This window comes from Rhinatrema bivittatum, chromosome 5 (genome assembly GCF_901001135.1).
Source record: "Rhinatrema bivittatum chromosome 5, aRhiBiv1.1, whole genome shotgun sequence".
NCBI classification, from domain to species: domain Eukaryota; kingdom Metazoa; phylum Chordata; class Amphibia; order Gymnophiona; family Rhinatrematidae; genus Rhinatrema; species Rhinatrema bivittatum.
In genome coordinates this window covers 107,637,552-107,651,722 of record NC_042619.1, presented here as the reverse complement: position 1 = coordinate 107,651,722, position 14,171 = coordinate 107,637,552, and the positions used below count along the sequence as shown (strand labels likewise).

General features: G+C 45.6%; 1 protein-coding gene across 7 annotated transcripts in view; it reads left to right on the top strand.

The window, feature by feature from the left end:
• Positions 1 to 14,171, top strand: part of DCLK1 (doublecortin like kinase 1) — a 755,703-nt gene that overhangs the window by 212,842 nt on the left and 528,690 nt on the right. The window contains exon 1 of one of the 7 annotated variants that reach the window (XM_029602704.1): positions 4,591 to 4,643. The exons of the other annotated variants lie outside the window; for them this stretch is intronic. The gene's annotated coding sequence lies outside the window, so the exon portion shown is untranslated. Of the gene's footprint in view, positions 1 to 4,590; positions 4,644 to 14,171 lie in introns of those variants that run through there. 7 annotated transcript variants of the gene reach the window in all.

Sequence of the window (14,171 nt, the reverse complement as noted above, 5' to 3'; positions counted from 1 at the left end):
TAAAGCGCACTCAGCTAAGCACATTGTTTAACACACGATTGGACGCAGGTATTGGACATGCGTCCTCAACCCTTTATACCATAAGGGGTTTAGCTTGCCCAAAACGCGCGTCCAACCCCTCCTCCAAAACTAATAGCGCTCATCATACGCAAATGCATGTTGATGAGGCTATTAGGTATTCGTCCCAAATATAAAAATAAAATGTGTGCCTGATCCGCACATTTGTACACTCAGAAATTAACACCAGACCAGAGCAGGCATTAATTTATGAGCGGATCAAAAAAGTGTACAGAAAAGCAGAAAATACTGCTTTTCTGTACATCCTACTTAATATCATGGCGATATTAAGTCGGAGGAACCAAAAGGTTAAAAAAAGTAAAAAAAAAAAAAAAAAAAGTTCCAGCAGTCAGGTTAGGAAAAGGGATGCTCAATTGAGTATCCGTTTTCCTAACCTGCTGACAGCCACCTCTCCTGGGCTGCTAAGGAGGCACTAGGGATGTGCAATTGTCCCTAGCACCTTCTTTTAGAGCGAACCCTCATTTAAGTATTTTATTATGCACCCATGAGTGTTGGCTGGAAATGCATTAGGAAAGCAGGTGCTCAACACTGAGCACCCATTTCCCACGCAACTTTACTGTATCAGCCTATAAGTGGGATATTGTGGCAGAATTCAGATACTGCGCTGGTACTACACTGGTTAGCATCAGGTTTAAAATTTAATAAATCACTGTAAGGCAGGCAGCCTGCAGTGCCTTTCCCCAGGAGGGGAGAAGGGAATGATGGAAAATACTAACCTTCCTCTCAGGCCGATACAGTAAGGAGCGGTAGGAAGAGCTGCGTTAGTGCCGGGCGCACCCGCGGTTGCCGCACGCACAGTCCGGCTCACCTACCGCTCGATACTGTATTTAAATTGCTTGCAAATGCAAGCCGCGTCCAAGAAGCGTCCGTGAAGCGTTAGGCCCGCGCAACCCATTTTACTGTATAGAGCGCTATACAGTATTCTGGGTGCGCTGGCCTAACGCTTCACGGACACGCTGTTATCTGTCATTTCAAATGTCATTTCAAATGACATTTGAAATGACAGGTACCAGGAAGTGGACGGTTCTCCTATGCTCGAGATTGCCAGTCCTCTCTCCCCTCCTCCCGAAGCAAAGCGTGTAAAGCAGCCTTGCTTCGGGAGGAGGGGAGAGAGGACTGGCAGTGTAAAGCAACGACTTACTTTTTTCGCAGCCCCTTCCTCCGGAGACGGACATCGGCGGAGATGGACCGCGGCTCCCCTGCCTCCCGGTGAAGATGGATGCCTGAACAGGCGAAAGCGGACCCTGTGCGTGCAATTGGGCCGCTCAAGATGTGACGTCACATGTCGTGACGCCAAATGTCGTGACATCACGCCTTGAGCGGCCCAATTGCACACACAGGGGCCGCTTTCGCCCGTGCAGGCATCCATCTTCGCCTCCGGGAGATAGGGGAGCCGCGGTCCGTCTCCGCCGATGTCCGTCTCCGGAGGAGGGCTGCGAAAAAACGTAAGTCGTTGCTTTACACTGCCAGTCCTCTCTCCCCTCCTCCCGAAGCAAGGCTGCTTTACACGCTTTGCTTCGGGAGGAGGGGAGAGAGGACTGGCAATCCCGAGCGTAGGAGAACCATCCACTTCGTTGCTACTTTTTTTTTTTTCACTTTTTCGCTTTTTTTAGATTTTTTCCGCTTTTGTTGCTTCGGGAGGAGGGGGGAAGGACTGGGGCTGCCCCGGAGACCAGCACCCATTGACGCGGCCAGGGCAGGAGAGTGGGGGCTGGGGAAAGTTTGCCGCTTACCCTTACCCCTGCCTCTAACACAGAGGGTAAGGGTAGGCAGTAAGTTAGCAGGTTAAACGCGCGGCAAAACGGCAGGGTAAAAAAAGCGATAGTCGGGGTGCGCGTTACTGTATGGGAGGGAATAGCTAATTCGATCGTTTACATCTAATATACAAGCCGCGGGCGGAAGGGGTTACCCGGTGATTTAAAGAGGCAGTAAGAATCGGTTAAAGGGGATAGTGTATCGCAGGAAGGGCTAACGCGGCCGGAAAGTGAGTAGAAAGCGGGTTAGGAGCAGGGTAACCGCGGCCGCACTTTACTGTATTGACCTGTCTGTTAGTGGCAGTGACAGCAGTGAGATGTTACAATTTTTTTTTTAAAAACCCGTGCAAATAAGCACAGCATGACAGCAGCTACCAGCTAACAGGATTGGAACAGATGGAATGTTTCTAATTTTGAGCCAAAGTACTGTTGATACAGAAGACTTTAGTAATACAGAATTCAAACACAACAGCAAAGCAGGATGTATCCTCCATGAATGAGAGAATCCAACTGCAAGCTGAAACAGGGAATACAATAAGAAGGTTGGAAAGTTCAGTGATTCGCTGATTTAGAAAAATGCTTCCCCCTGATATGTTCCCTTGCTTTGTCAGTCTGGTTTCTTTGACAACAGATCCTGGTTCCCCTCTGATCTCATACATAAGTCATAGTCATCAGGGCTGGTTGCTATGGAAATTCCCACATGACCTGTCCGGCCTCAGACTCTATCTTTTTAATGCAGCCAATGCTTTTCAATGGGGAAATGTAAACAAATGAAACGAATGGCATATGTTTCATTCATGGGACTTGCTCATATGTTTTTGGGGCAAACAAATCAAACGAATATAATATAATCCTCTTGGATAGGCCATTCATTTTAAATGGATGTACATCCCTACTGGTGAATCCATGCTGCCTCTGGTCCAGCAACCCACCGAATTAGAGAAACTTCACTATTTTTTCCTTCAGCAGAGACTCCATTAATTTTCCCACCACCGAGGTGAGGCTAGGCCACTCCGGGCTCACGCTTCCCTACTGTCCCCCCCCGGATCTAGTTCCTTGAATGCTGCCTGGGAAGGGGAGAGGCTAAAGTAGGAATCAGAGGGCTGTTCTCTGCTGCCTAAGATTTGTGGCACTGGCCAATAGTATCATTAGTGCTTATGTTTTTACCTGTGTGCTTATGCGCATAGTTTGAAGCAACCCAGCTGATGACACCCTCTTGGGCTTGATATCCAGGGCAGCCACTCCTTTTCTAGTCCTGGCCTTGGGAGAGGGAGTTGGATTTTGAGAGTTGGGATGAAAGTGTTCTGTTTAGACTGTTTCTTTAATACTTGAGTTTTTGTTAAGAAAGGATGGGGAGCCAAGAATTGAGAGTTGTCGGCTGCTGTTCCCCCCCCCCCCCCCCCAATATATTTATTAAGTTTTTCATCTTTCCTTACATTTTCCATTTTATAAAGTACAATACAAAATCTTGTGCAATATTTGTAACTCTTAAATAGTCCATAACTACAACTAAACATGGCTGCTGTTTGATATCCAATGGGAAGCAGAGACAAGTGGCAAAAATACACTATTGTGTTACATATGATGAGCTTTGATATGCTGTAGTTTTGCATAAGTGTTTACAGTGATTTTATGACATGGGAAAAGCAATAAAAACCTTTTAAAACTGAACTTTCAGCTAAGTTTTAAGACATTCCTAGAAAGTGTTTATTCTGAGCAAACAACTGCTTTCTGTAGTTCCTCTAGACTTAGATTAATCAAGACTGACCTGAGAGGCTCCAGAGTTACTGCAGTGCTGACTCCTGTTCAGAGATTAAGGCCTTCCTTTGAAGCTCCATGTTTACTTTTGATTAAGCTTGGCTAAGCTTTGAATGTTCATTGCGTTCCCCAGTCTGTCCAGTCTCTTTGCAGCTACTTTGACATCAGTCAGACCAGTAGGCACAGCAGAGGCAGATCTCATCATGGGCTCCTCTCGACTTAGTGAGATCTCTTTTAGGATTGCTGCTGATGTTCCTGTGTCACACAGAAAGTCCAACAATTGAAGTTGGGAAGAATTTCCAGCTGTAGATGCTGAGACCACAAATTGATCCATTAGCCTAGACATGGTTCCAGCTTTAGATGCTGAGAGTTAGATTCTAAGCTTCCCCTTCCTCTTCCTCTTCCCACTGAATAATCTAAATTACAATTATTAAATAGAAGGAAAAGAACTCAATGAGAGGAAATTCTAGGCAAGGAATTTGAGTAGCCATAGTGTTCTGCTATTGCAGCACCATCATAGATCAACTATAGTAATTTTTTCTGCTAGTAGTACAATGAACTAATCTCATAAGCAACTGTTTTCTGTTATGAAAAATAATGAACAGTTCTGTTTTTCCCATGCCATCTTCAACACTATTTCATATATGTATGATCACTGAACAAATAACAGAAAAAGTCAGAGTTCATTCTTCATCCTCCTCTTTGCAGTGAGCTTCATGTGCAGCATGAGAAGGTTCAGACATCTTGATTCCTCCTTTCAGTTTATTCTTCTTTCAGAATTATCTTCAGAAGTGATGGACCCTGCTTCACATCATATGTTGAAAGAATTTCAGTTGTTCCTCCTACACAAGATTGCACAGGATGTTATTTATGTAGCCATAGAGCTCTTTCCAGAAATAGAACCTGATAATTGCACTGTTATCTTTTGCTACAGCAGTAGACATACTATGGGAGATTATTAAGACGTGCATGTTTTTGTGACAATAATAGAAAAGAAAGCAAAGAGCAGCGTATTTGAAGGCAGCTCACCCTCCCACCCGCTTCAACACAGTGGTAGGAATATGTGTCTTGGTTTCGATTATTAATTTTTGTCTACTTTTTTTTTTTATTATACGATAACCTTCAGCATATTGGTGGTCTCCTGGCATGGCTTCTGCATATCTCAAATGTGTACTTTTATTGCAAACAGCAACATATATGGGTTGAATGTTTTGGTTTTCTTTTTAAAAACTTGACATTGATATTAAAGGAAGGGCTCCCAGGTTTGCGCTATTCAATATTTTTGGTTCAGTTTGATTTTGGGATGTCTGTGTATATATGTGTGTGTATTGTGAGGAAAGAGAATTGTGGGGTTTATATTTTGTCAATTTTTTATGAGGTATAAGTGGCTTCACACCATTACTAAACCTTTTCCTGTTAAATCAAGTACCAGACTAGACTACGGGAAAGTGTTTGCATTTTGCATTTTTGGGGGATTCTTTCTAGGCTTTTGACCTTCCCCTTTTTGGGATGGGCTCAGGAGGTATATATATTATTTCTAGACATGCTCAAGAAAAGATCCCCTTTAGACCTTCCTATGTTGTAGATTGGAGAGGAAGGATTTTTCTGGAGGTGGAGTTTTGTGTAGGCCTCACAGTTTATCAGCAGAAGACTTCAGAAGATTTTTGAAGATTGGTGCATTATTTATTTATTTATTTATTTATTTAGAAGTTTTTATATACCGATGAACGCTGGGATATCTCATCGGTTCACATTAAACGAAAATCAGCAGCAAGCGCTTTACAGTGAAACAATGAACATGTGAATATACAGATAGGGTAAAATTGAACGATTTACAAGTTATAAGGCATAAAGTATAAAATATGAAGCTAAAAGATTGTTTGAAGAAGCTGGGAATTTTGGTGATTTTTTTTTACCAATTTCCCAACAATGGGGTCAGACACATCCTTGCTGGAGAGGCTAGCTAGTCCCAGTACTTGTCCCTGAATTAAGTAGACTGATTGGTCAGAGCTTGCTGGTTTGGAAGGAATTTTTGTGGATTGCAGTTTTGAAAGCACTGAGTTCTTCCTTTTTTGCGGTTTTCCCTTTGACTTATGATAGTGAGAGAGGAGAATTTTCCCATCCCTTACGAGGAGGAAGTACTGGTAACTGATTCAGACCATTGAAGGAGATCTGGGATAAACTGCACCATGGACAAAAAGACTGTTTCCTTAGGAGTATTCATCCTTCTTTTATTGTTTATGATCTTTGCAGTCTTGGCTTAGATTTTATTTTTCACGTTGAATTAAATCCTTTTTTCTTTTTTTTGTTGAACATCACTCCTGGTTCCCTGCTGTGTTATTTGATGCCTTTTCCAGCCTTGGGAATTCTTCTTCAATGAGTACCTACTGGTCATTGATTGAGACCTGGGTGAGATTCAGTGACTGTATTGTGAATCCCCACGACCGCACTAAGGGCCTCAGAGATCTATACCTCTTTCCTGTTGGTGAACCCTGGCAACCCAGAAGCTATATGTGTGATGTGATAGGAGACAGAATCAGAGGTCTGGGCATTGATAACATCCTGGGAACTGTATATTCCCCTTTATTCACTCTACCAAATGAAGGGGAGTGGGTACATACACTTTCAAAGTTCCACTATAGTCTACATTATAAGCTACTGTGTTTTTCAGATCTCAGTTTCCATGCTATGTCTTTTGAAGGCTCTCAGATGTGCAATTTTTAAAATTAATAATACTAACAAACACAGTAAAAGCAGCAACTGATTATAGGTACTGTTTCTGGCAGTGAAGTTTTTAGGTCTGTCTTCCCTCAGGTTTATTCTTAATCTAGAAATGATATAAAAGCAGTTTCCAGAGAAAGAAGACCAGAAACATGTGTTTCCTTAATTAAAGGTCTCAAACCAAATACTGAAAGAGTTACAAAATAAGAAACCACTTACAAACTAAACAGCAAAAGTGGAGAGAGAAGGGTTATAGAAAATTAAATGTGAAACCACAATGACTTTTAAATAACAAATGGGGAGCCATTCAGAGGCATGACTTTGGGAGTGCTTTCTGAAATGGATTTATAAAAGAACATTCTGGCAGTTAGTGCTCTTGGAACATTGGTGATCACTCTGTTCTAGAACAATTCCATCCATCCTTTTATCACATCCTTCTGTGCCACCACAGGGCAGGACCAAAAATTACAAGAAAATCCATGTAGCGAGAAGAGGCGAATCAACTCTAAACAGAAAACAATACACCCACTACTAATCAATAAAAATTGTGATGTTTATAGTGTATCACATCACAATTTTTATTGATCAGTAGTGAGTGTTATTGTTTTCTCACAGGACAAGCAGGATGGTAGTCCTCACATATGGGTGACATCACAGGATGGAACCCAATCACGGAACACTTTTGTCAAAGTTTCTAGAACTTTGTGATAGCCCCTACTGGGCATGCCCAGCATGGCACTAACCCTGCAGCCAGCAGGGGTCCCCCTTCAGTCTTCTTTTTTCCGTGCAGCAGTAGCCACGTGGTTAAGGAGCTCCACAGAGATTCCTGACAGGAATTTTCCTCACGGAATTATTAAAAAGACTTATACCCCACAGGGGTCCCTTCTTCAAATTTTTGACTCCGCGGTACTCCGGTAAGTTTTTACCCGTTTTCGGTCGATTCGCGTCGAGTTTGGCCCTCGAGGCCTACTGGCCGTCGACTGTACTGTGGCTCGAGTTTTTTCATGGCCATGGCGTCAGGGTTCCATCGGTGCCCGGATTGCAATCGCACCATGTCCATAACAGACCCTCATAAGGTCTGTATAATGTGCCTCGGATGTGAGCACGATGTCCTGACCTGCACCAAATGTGCCCTAATGACACCAAAAGGTCGCAAGGCCAGAATGGAGAAGATGGAACTTCTCTTCCGTGCTCAAACCCCAACGCCGTCCATTGCATTGATGTCATCAGAATCGGCACCACCAACTTAGCGCCAGTATCGACCACTGGCCGGTGACTGTCCAGCATCGACGACTTCTCGGCCTTCAACTCCCTCTACTCCCCCTCAGGACCGAAGGGATTGTAGAGAGCGACATCGCCATCGTCACCGAGGCAACCCTCACCCGAAAGGGGATTGGGAGCCGCGACTCCGCCTTTAACGGTGGTCCCTCCGGCTATGCCTCTGCCTCCTTCTTCTGTTCCGGAACCGGGGCTGCTTGCTCCAGGTCTCCGAGAAGAACTGGACCGGCTGGTTCAGAAGGCCATTGACAAGGCGATGCATTGACTTCAAGTTCCTCCGGCACCGACTGCTCCCTCCTTCTCCAGTCCAGAGTAATAGAACCAGTGCCCTATTCCCAACAAGGCCTAGGATTCTATTCCCGGTACTTTCTAATCCCCAAAAAATCGGGAGGCGTTCGTCCAATTCTGGACCTACGTGCCCTCAACAAGTACCTCCGTCGAGAAAAGTTCAAGATGGTAACCTTGGGTTCCCTCCTTCCTCTTCTGCAAAAAGGAGACTGGCTCTGCTCTCTAGACCTCCAGGACACATACACTCATATTGTGATAACTCCATCTCATCGCAAATACCTGAGATTTCTGGTAGGCCCCAAGCACTATCAGTACCGAATGCTTCCATTTGGCCTTGCGTCTGCACCATGAGTCTTCACGAAATGTCTCGTAGTAGTTGCAGCCTTCCTCAGGACTCAAGGTGTTCACGTCTACCCCTATCTAGATGAGTGGTTGATCAGGGCTCCTACTCAGGAAACTGCTCTGTCATCCCTACATTTTACCTTACACACCCTGATTTCGCTAGGATTTCTCATCAACTACGCAAAATCCTGCTTAGTCCCATCTCAAACCTTATCATTCATAGGGGCAGACTTGGACACCTTGCAGGCAAAAGCTTTTCTACCTCGACAACGAGCTCTCACTCTCGTCTCTCTCGCACACCAGTTGCACTCAGCGCTACGCAACTGCACTTTGCTTTCTCATCCTACTGGGACACATGGCGTCCTCAGTTCAGGTTACCCCAATGGCCTGCCTAGTCATGAGAGCCATGCAGTGGACTCTAAGGTCACAATGGACTCAATACATTCAGCCCCTGTCAACCATTGTCCATGTCACCGACTCACTCCGTCAGTCTCTCACCTGGTGGAAAAATCAGATCAATCTCCTCCAAGGCTTGCCCTTCCAGGCTCCAGACCCTCAAATAATTCTCACCACCGATGCTTCCAGTCTCGGCTGGGGAGCCCATTTGGCCAATCTGCAGACACAAGGAAATTGGTCTCCAGAGGAAGCCAAACACCAAATCAATTTCCTGGAGCTTTGAGCAATCAGATATGCTCTCAGGGTATTTCAGGATCGCCTCTCCAACCAAGTCATCCTGATTCAGATGGACAACCAGGTGGCCCTGTGGTACATCAACAAACAGGGAGGGATGGGCTCCTACCTACTGTGCTACGAAGCTGCGCAGATATGGGCGGAGACCCTCTCTCATTCAATGTACCTCAGGGCCACCTACTTGCCGGGAGTGGACAATGTGTTGGCAGACAAGCTAAGTCATGCCTTTCAACCGCACGAGTGGTCTCTCAACCCCTTAGTGGCGGACTCGATCTTCCAACAATGGGGTTACCCTCATATAGATCTCTTTGCGACATGTCAAAACCGCAAAGTAGAGAACTTTTGCTCTCTCACTCGCAGTCAACATTCACAACCAAGAGATGCGTTCTCTCTCTTGTGGGTGACAGGTCTCCTATATGCATTCCCTCCACTTCCACTTATCTCAAAGACTCTCGTGAAGTTACGTCAGGACAAGGGAACCATGATCCTAATAGCACCTCACTGGCCTCGCCAAGTGTGGTTTCCAATACTTCAGGATCTCTCCATTCGCAGGCACATTCCCTTGGGAAAGGATCCACTTCTGATTATGCAAAATGACGGGTGCTTGCGCTACCCCAATCTTCAATCCTTGTCCCTGATGGCATGGATGTTGAAAGGCTAATTCTTCAGCCATTTAACCTTTCTGAATCAGTTTCCTGTGTCCTGATTGCTTCACAGAAGCCTTCCACGAGAAAATCTTATTCTTACAAATGGAACAGGTTTCAATCATGGTGCTCTTCTCAATCCCTTGACCCCTTTACCTGTCCAATCATGAAGTTTCTGGACTATCTCTGGCACTTATTGGAGTCAGATATAAAAACTTCCTCCATCAGAATGTATGTTAGTGCGATGGCCGCCTTCCATAAAGGTGTTGGGGATGTTCCCATATCAGTACAACCTCTTGTAACACGTTTTCTGAAGGGCTTGCTTCACCTCAAGCCTCCACTGCATCCTCCAGCCCCTTCTTGGAACCTCAACCTGGTTTTAGGGAGGCTCATGAAACCACCATTCGAGCCTCTCCAATCCTGTGAACTTCGCTATCTCACATGGAAAGTGATTTTCCTCGTGGCAATCACTTTGGCTCACAGAGTTAGTGAGTTACAGGCCCTAGTTACCTATCTGCCTTACACTAAACTTCTGCAGGACCAGGAAGTACTCTGCACTCACCCTAAGTTCTTGCCTAAGGTAGTATCAGAGTTTCATCTCAATCAATCCATTATACTACCTACCTTTTTTCCCAGGCCCCATTCTAATCCAGGAGAGCAGGCTCTGCATACCCTTGACTATAAATGAGCTCTAGTGTTCTACCTAGACCATACAGCTACCACAGGAAAATCACTCAATTGTTTGTCTCTTTCCATTCCATCAAATTGGGGCAGCCTGTGGGTAAGCAGACTCTCTCCTCCTGGTTAGCGGACTGCATATCCTTTTGCTATCAGCAAGCAGGCATTCCACTTTAAGACTGTGTTAAAGCACACTCTGTGAGGGCCATGGCGACTTCAGTAGCACGCCTAAGCTCGGTGCCGCTTCCTGACATTTGCTGGGTTGCCACCTGGAGTTCTCTCCATACCTTTACAGTCCACTATTGCTTGGACAAGGTCGGAAGACAAGATTCCATCTTTGGCCAATCTGTCCTGTGTAACCTATTTACAACTTGATGTACCAATACCCTTCCACCTGCCCGTTAGGGTTCAGGATCCCCTCTACCAAATTCTACCAGTTGTTGTGCCTGTTGCATGTCTTTGGGTATATTTGGTGCATACTCGGACATCCTCAGCTCTGTACTCACCAACACGTGAGGACTACCATCCTGCTTGTCCTGTGAGAAAGCAAATGTTGCTTACCTGTAACAGGTGTTCTCACAGGACAGCAGGATGTTAGTCCTCACGGAACCCGCCCGCCACCCTGCGGTGTTGGGTTCATTAAGTTTCTTATTTTATTTTTCAGCACTTCCTGTAGCTTTTTAAACAAGACTGAAGGGGGACCCCTGCTGGCTGCAGGGTTAATACCATGCTGGGCATGCCCAGTAGGGGCCAGTCAAAGTTCTAGAAACTTTGACAAAAGTGTTCCGTGATTGGGCTCCATCCCGTGATGTCACCCATATGTGAGGACTAACATCCTGCTGTCCTGTGAGAACACCTGTTACAGGTAAGCAACATTTGCTTTCTGTTTAGAGCTGATTCACCACAGGGCAGGAGTCAAGCTGGGAAATGAATGAGACTCCTGCACCTAAGGCTAGTCATATCTTGGACCTTGTTTTCATCTGGGAAAGCTGGCCCTTTGACAATGCTTTTAGGTGTATGTGTTAAACGTCCCTTGGTTCTCCATTTTCTTATCAAAATAAATGTACACAAGCTATTCTCTAGTCCTTTTATTCTATTTACATGGCCGTGTTGATGTTGATTTGTTAAAGCCTTCTTGGTTATCTAATCAGTGGTCACCGAGTGGTGTGATACACGCCATGTGACTTTGCACTCAGCAATACTGTTTTGTTTATAGCTATAAGAGAACCCCATAGTTCTCAAGGACTTTAAGCTTAGAAAAAAAAAGTCACATAAGAAAATGCCATACTGGGCAGGCCAAGGGTCCATCAATCCCAGCATCCTGTTTCCAACAGTTTCCAATCCAGGCCATAAGAACCTGGCAAGAACCCAAAAACTAAGTCTATTCCATGTTACCATTGCTAATGGCAGTGGCTATTCTCTAAGTGAACTTAATAGCAGGTAATGGACTTCTCCTTCAAGAACTTATCCAATCCTTTTTTAAACACAGCTATACTAACTGCACTAACCACATCCTCTGGCAACAAATTCCAGAGTTTAATTGTGCGTTGAGTAAAAAAGTACTTTCTCCGATTAGTTTTAAATGTGCCCCATGCTAACTTCATGGAGTGCCCCCTAGTCTTTCTACTATCCGAAAGAGTAAATAACCGATTCACATCTACCGTTTCTAGACCTCTCGTGATTTTAAACACCTCTATCATATCCCCCCTCAGTCGTCTCTTCTCCAAGCTGAAAAGTCCTAACCTCTTTAGTCTTTCCTCATGGGGGAGCTGTTCCATTCCCCTTATCATTTTGGTAGCCCTTCTCTGTACCTTCTCCATCGCAATTATATCTTTTTTGAGATGCGGCGACCAGAATTGTACACAGCATTCTTAATGTCTTTGGTGGAAATCTAAACTTTTAATTCACTTTGGGGCAGATTTTAAAAGGCCTATGCATGCCGGGCCTATTTTCAAAGGCCTGGCCACGCACGTAAAGCCCTGGGATGTGTGTAAGTCCTGGGGCTTCGGGAAAGGGACGGGGAAGGGTGGGGCAGTCCGGGGGGTGGGGCGGGGTGGGGCTAGAGGCCCCCGGACATATGCCGCTGTGTTGGGGGATCGCGTGCCAGCAGCCCCAAGGCAGGCGCAAAAGGTATGATAAAGTTTTTTAGGGTGTAGGTTAGGGGAAGGGGGGTTGGGAACTGAGGAAGGCTGCGGGCATCAGCGTGCGCAGAATGCGCAAGTGTGCACTCCCTTGCGCATGCTGACCCCTGATTTTATAACATGCGTGTGCACCTGCACACGCATGTTATAAAATTGGGTGTCCATGTGTGCGTGCGCGCACATTCTTTTAAAATCTACCCCTTTGAGTTTATCAAGACACTTTGACAAATTATAGAAAGGCTTTGGACCAGGCTAAGAATGATTATTTTTCATGTATTCAGGCAGCACCTAATTGACCCTGAGTGTTGTTCTTTATTGTTAAATCTTCAACTTTGCAGAAAGATTTAAATCGGGGGTATTGTGATTCTGCCCTCATGGGCAGCCTCTTACCTTCTCTCTGCCTGCCTCACGGCCTGGAGGCCACAGTCCCCGGTCTTCCTTTCGGCTGGAGCCGCTCCTCAGTCTGCCCTCTGCGGCTTGAGAGCTGCCGACAACGCTGGGCCTGTTCCTCGGCCCCGCCCTGCTCTTCGGCGTTAGCAGCAGCATGGCTGCTGGCCATGGTCCTGCACAACTTCTTGCTTCCTGTTTCTAAGGCGCAGGCCGCGCCTCTTCACAAGATTTAGGGGGCCCGTGGCTGGATATGCCCCGGGCCCCATCTGATGACTGTTTCCTGTCTCAGCCCTATAAAAGGGCTTCTCCAACACTTCTGCCTTGCCTTGCATTGGAGTTTCCTGCTCCTGGAAGCCTCGTCTTCCAGCGCTCCGTCAGCTCTTCGTTCGTTGGAGCTCCATGGGGGGGTCCTCCCATGTCGGTGGGCTGTGTAGGGAGCCCTGAGAGACAGTGCCAGTGTCCAAACCTTACAAGTTCCTTGCCTCATCCAGAGTCTTCCAAGTTCCTTGCCTCGTCCAGAGTCTTCCAAGTTCCTTGTCCACATCCAGAGTCTTCTTGTCCATGTCTTGAGTCTTCTGTGTCACAAGGCCCCCATCTGCCCTCATCCTCAGTTCGGCCTGCTGCTTCTTGCCGATACCCAGCTGCAAGTCCGAAAGGGCTGGGAACAGTCAGAGGACTGTTCACTAACCAACATAGCATTGTTGGTCTTCCAGAAGCATGCAGGTCCGGCAGAGGGTCAGACTTTGTCTTCACCCATGCTGGGACATGCCTCGCCAACCCTCGGTGCTATCTTGGATTCTTCTGGGATCGTGCCAAGGCCCATGGGCACACAAACCTCTCCATTGGGATTGCTATCCTAGCGTTCTCATGACAGGGGGCCTGTTCTATTGAGAACTGTGAGTGATTTGCAAAATTTTTTAGTGATAAGGTTGAGCAAATTTCAGCTATTTTTTTTAATGAGCCTTTCCTGCTAGTTTGGCCTTTTCTGATGTTGACTACAAGTGGGATACTTTTGAAATGTCTGCTCTGAGAATGAGAGAATTATTGGGAGTATGAATGAGAGCTTTTGTCCGCTTAATACATACTCTAATATTTTAATGAAGGCCTTTCATTAAGACATTAGCCCATTTATCACTCAGTTTGTTAACGGTTCTCTACAAGTGGGGATTTTACCCAGCCTGCTTAAGATAGTTTCAGTTTGACTTATTCTGAAGAGGGCTGTTTTAGAGCCAGTCAACCTTGCAATTACTGTCTAATTTTTTTAATTCCTTTTTTGGCGAAGGTTGTTGAGTATGCTGTCTTACAACAGCTCTAAAATGTTGTGATGAGTACTCTATCCTTGACCATTTCCAGTTTGGCTTCCTGCCAGTTCATAATACTGACACCTCTCTAGTGATGATGTGTTTAGA